Consider the following 6000-nt stretch of genomic DNA (forward strand, 5'->3'; position numbering starts at 1 on the left):
AAAAGAGAGGTCAGTTGTCAGGGATATGGGCCCTTTAAAGTCTATCAGTTTACAGCTGTCTGCTGCCCACTGCTGGGGAAAGGTGTGTGATTACACCTTTGCTTCAGTGACTGTGCAGCACAGCCATTAGTACTTTACCTGCAGTCAGTGTTTCACATTTCTGACCATGTTTTATATCAGCTGTCTTTATAAACGGAAGTGGACTTATTCCAGTATTTGATGTATGTGAATGTGTTCTGCAGTGATATATCTGTACAATAAAATGCTGCTTTTCTACTGAAAGACGAGAGTCTGTGGCTTTTCCAATTTGAACAGTCGAGCTGGGTGTGACTAAACATGCTGTATGTATGTAGTATAGAGTAGATGTTTATTTCTGTATTGCTGTAAATTCTATTAGGAACCTAACCTGAATAATATTGTTATTGTTAATAATGACATTAATTAACTTCATTCTGCATATTAATGTTATTAGAACTTCATTCTGGATATTAATGATATAAGAGCTTCATTCTGGATATTAATGATATTAATGAACTTTATTCTGAATATTAATGTTATTAGAGCTTTGTTCTGGATATTAATGATATTAGAACTTCAGTCTGGATATTAATGATATTAGAGCTTCATTCTGGATATTAATGTTATTAATGAACTTCATTCTGGATATTAATGTCATTAATGAACTTTATTCTGGATATTGATGTTATTAGAGCGTCATTCTGGATATAAAAGATAGAGCTTTGTTCTGTATATTAATGATATTAGAGCTTCATTCTGGATATTAATGTTATTAGAACTTCATTCTGGATATTAATGATATTAGAGTTTCATTCTGGATATTTATGATATTAGAACTTCATTCTGGATATTAATGTTATTAGAGCTTCATTCTGGATATTAATGATATTAGAACTTCATTCTGGATATTTATGATATTAGAGCTTCATTCTGGATATTAATGTTATTAGAGCTTCATTCTGGATATTAATGTTATTAGAGTTTCATTCTGGATATTAATGATATTAGAGCTTCATTCTGGATATTTATGATATTAGAGCTTCATTCTGGATATTAATGTTATTAGAGCTTCATTCTGGATAATAATGATATTAGAGCTTCATTCTGGAGATGAATGTTATTAGAATTTCATTCTGGATATTAATGTTATTAATGAACTTCATTCTGGATATTAATGTTATTAGAACTTCATTCTGAATATTAATGTTATTAAAGCTTCATTCTGGATATTTATGATATTAGAGCTTCATTCTGGATTTGAATGAAATTAGAGCTTCATTCTGGATATTAATGTTATTAATGAACTTCATTCTGGATATTAATGTTATTAGAGCTTCTTTCTGGATATTAATGTTATTAGAGCTTCATTCTGGATATTAATGATATTAGAGCTTCATTCTGGATATTAATGTTATTAAAGCTTCATTCTGGATATTAATGATATTAATTAACTTCATTCTGGATTTTAATGATATTAGAGCTTCATTCTGGATATTAATGATATTAGAACTTCATTCTGGATAATAATGATATTAGAGCTTCATTCTGGAGATGAATGTTATTAGAATTTCATTCTGGATATTAATGTTATTAATGAACTTCATTCTGGATATTAATGTTATTAGAACTTCATTCTGAATATTAATGATATTAGAGCTTCATTCTGGATATTAATTATATTAGAGCTTCATTCTGGATATTAATGTTATTAAGGAGTTTCATTCTGGATATTAATGATATTAGAGCTTCATTCTGGATATTAATGTTATTAGAGCTCCATTCTGGATATTAATGATGTTAATGAACTTCATTCTGGATATTAATGATATTAGAGCTTCATTCTGGATATTAATGATATTAGAGTTTCATTCTGGATATTAATGTTATTAAGGAGTTTCATTCTGGATATTAATGATATTAGAGTTTCATTCTGAATATTAATGTTATTAGAGCTTCATTCTGGATATTAATGTTATTAGAACTTCATTATGGATTTGAATGATATTAGAGCTTCATTCTGGAGATGAATGTTATTAGAACTTCATTCTGGATATTAATGTTATTAATGAACTTCATTCTGGATATTAATGTTATTAGAGCTTCATTCTGGATGTTAATGTTATTAGAGCTTCATTCTGGATGTTAATGTTATTAGAGCTTCATTCTGAATATTAATGTTATTAAAGCTTCATTCTGGATATTAATGTTATTAGAGCTTCATTCTGGATATTAATGATATTAAAGCTTCATTCTGAATATTAATGTTATTAAAGCTTCATTCTGGATATTAATGTTATTAGAGCTTCATTATGGATATTAATGATATTAGCGCTTCATTCTGGATATTAATGTTATTAGAGTTTCATTCTGGATATTAATGATATTAATTAACTTCATTCTGGATTTTAATGATATTAGAGCTTCATTCTGGATATTAATGATATTAGAACTTCATTCTGGATATTAATGTTATTAAGGAGTTTCATTCTGGATCTTAATGTTATTAATGAACTTAATTCTGGATCTTAATGTTATTAGAGCTTCATTCTGGATATTAATGATATTAGAGCTTCATTCTGGATATTAATGTTATTAAGGAGTTTCATTCTGGATATTAATTATATTAGAGCTTCATTCTGGATATTAATGTTATTAGAGCTCCATTCTGGATATTAATGATGTTAATGAACTTCATTCTGGATATTAATGATATTAGAGCTTCATTCTGGATATTAATGATATTAGAGCTTCATTCTGGATATTAATGATATTAGAGCTTCATTCTGGATATTAATGTTATTAAGCAGTTTCATTCTGGATATTAATGATATTAGAGTTTCATTCTGAATATTAATGTTATTAGAGCTTCATTCTGGATATTAATGTTATTAGAACTTCATTCTGGATTTGAATGATATTAGAGCTTCATTCTGGATATTAATGTTATTAGAACTTCATTCTGGATTTGAATGATATTAGAACTTCATTCTGGAGATGAATGTTATTAGAACTTCATTCTGGATATTAATGTTATTAATGAACTTCATTCTGGATATTAATGTTATTAGAGCTTCATTCTGGATATTAATGTTATTAAGGAGTTTCATTCTGGATATTAATGATATTAGAGTTTCATTCTGGATATTAATGTTATTAAGGAGTTTCATTCTGGATATTAATGATATTAGAGTTTCATTCTGGATATTTATGATATTAGAGCTTCATTCTGGATATTAATGTTATTAGAGCTTCATTCTGGATATTAATGTTATTAGAGCTTCATTCTGGATATTGATGTTATTAGAATTTCATTCTGAATATTAATGTTATTAAAGCTTCATTCTGGATATTTATGATATTAGAGCTTCATTCTGGAGATGAATGTTATTAGAATTTCATTCTGGATATTAATGTTATTAGAGCTTCATTCTGGATATTAATGATATTAGAGCTTCATTCTGGATATTAATGATATTAGAGCTTCATTCTGGATATTAATGTTATTAAGGAGTTTCATTCTGGATATTAATGATATTAGAGTTTCATTCTGAATATTAATGTTATTAGAGCTTCATTCTGGATATTAATGTTATTAGAACTTCATTCTGGATTTGAATGATATTAGAGCTTCATTCTGGATATTAAAGTTATTAGAACTTCATTCTGGATTTGAATGATATTAGAACTTCATTCTGGAGATGAATGTTATTAGAACTTCATTCTGGATATTAATGTTATTAATGAACTTCATTCTGGATATTAATGATATTAGAGCTTCATTCTGGATATTAATGTTATTAAGGAGTTTCATTCTGGATATTAATGATATTAGAGTTTCATTCTGAATATTAATGTTATTAGAGCTTCATTCTGGATATTAATGTTATTAGAACTTCATTCTGGATTTGAATGATATTAGAGCTTCATTCTGGATATTAAAGTTATTAGAACTTCATTCTGGATTTGAATGATATTAGAACTTCATTCTGGAGATGAATGTTATTAGAACTTCATTCTGGATATTAATGTTATTAATGAACTTCATTCTGGATATTAATGATATTAGAGCTTCATTCTGAATATTAATGTTATTAGAGCTTCATTCTGGATATTAATGTTATTAAGGAGTTTCATTCTGGATATTAATGATATTAGAGTTTCATTCTGGATATTAATGTTATTAAGGAGTTTCATTCTGGATATTAATGATATTAGAGTTTCATTCTGGATATTTATGATATTAGAGCTTCATTCTGGATATTAATGTTATTAGAGCTTCATTCTGGAGATGAATGTTATTAGAGCTTCATTCTGGATATTGATGTTATTAGAATTTCATTCTGAATATTAATGTTATTAAAGCTTCATTCTGGATATTTATGATATTAGAGCTTCATTCTGGAGATGAATGTTATTAGAATTTCATTCTGGATATTAATGTTATTAAAGCTTCATTCTGGATATTTATGATATTAGAGCTTCATTCTGGATATTAATGATATTAGAGCTTCATTCTGGATATTAATGTTATTAAGGAGTTTCATTCTGGATATTAATGATATTAGAGTTTCATTCTGGATATTAATGTTTTTGTTTAGATTCTTAGATGGTTGATTCTTGTTTTGAACTGTGTACCATAATCTCTACGCCACCAGGGGGCAGCAGCGAACCAAATACTTCTGCCAAATGCAGGCAGATGGATAAATACACAGACAGCCAGAGAGACAGATAGATATAGTTTCTGAGAGAACGATTCATAGGATCTCTACTAATACATTTCAAAACTCCCATTTTAATGCAAAATGAAACACTAGTAGCTTGGAGAGGTGGTGCACTGTTCTACTGTGCAGTGACACTTGCACGAATATGACCCTTGTAACACATTTCCTGTGTCTTCACCACAAAATGTAGGGTCAGACGTTTTCCAAGGAACCAGACAAGTCCTGTGGCCTCTTGCTTCCAAGAAAGGTTTGGCCGCAACGAGCAAAAATATGTATGTAGAAAAAGCGGTGCAGACTGTCATGAAAAGCACATATCCGCTATGGTTAAGCATGGGAGTGGATCTGCCATGCTTTGGTCTTGTGTTGCAGATACAGGTAGAGGGAAGATTGGATTCAATTAGGTACCAGCAAACTCTGCAGTATGAGCTAGCTACCTCAAGGGGTGCAAGATGAAGGTTTCGCCATGACTCTCACAGTCCCACGACCTGAACATCATCAAAACTCTGTGAACAGACAACAATTCGTGTAAATCCGTAAATCCCACAAACAAGAACTTAAAAATCCTGCTAACAAGAACCGACTCTTAGCTGGATACAAAAGCCTTTTGCAAGCTGTGGTAAAAGACCATTACCGCGCTTCCGCTTTCATTAATGAAGTGAGAAAAGTCTATAGCCAAAGGGCTATTACTAAGTACTGACCACGGAGGGTGCTGTTATTACTGTTATTTTGAAACTGATGGAAATAAAAAATAATAATCTTGCTTAAAATAGTAAAGAAATGTTTAATCTCATTTTCATTTAACTATCGTGATACAGATATGGCCAAACTTCTGCTTGTCACTTTAGACAGACGGTTAGGCAAGCAGGCAGACAGACACATTACACCTAACAATAATAAGGTCAATTTTAACACACCATTTTAATTGTGTGTGTGTGTGTGTGTGTGTGTGTGTGTGCGCGCGCGTGATTTCTCCTCAAATCATCTCATTTTTCCTCTAAAACGCTCCATCTGTTCGTTGCACCGCTTCAGCTGTTTACAAACCTAGAGTTGAGCAAACCTCGCCATTCGATTGGTTCAGAGAGTTGTCAATCACGCCAGTTCCGTCACCATTGGCTGGCAGGTTATCGCTCACCCAGTGCTCACCCAGTCTCCTCAAAGCCCCGCCCTTCTTCGCCGGCCAATCTCAGCGCAGACGGGCGGACTACCGCCACCCAACCCCAAACACCGAGGCGTGGCGTGGCGGAATACGGGCGGGGAAAAA

The sequence above is a fragment of the Salminus brasiliensis genome, chromosome 1 (assembly GCF_030463535.1).
Source record: "Salminus brasiliensis chromosome 1, fSalBra1.hap2, whole genome shotgun sequence".
In the NCBI taxonomy this organism is placed as follows: Eukaryota; Metazoa; Chordata; class Actinopteri; order Characiformes; family Bryconidae; genus Salminus; species Salminus brasiliensis.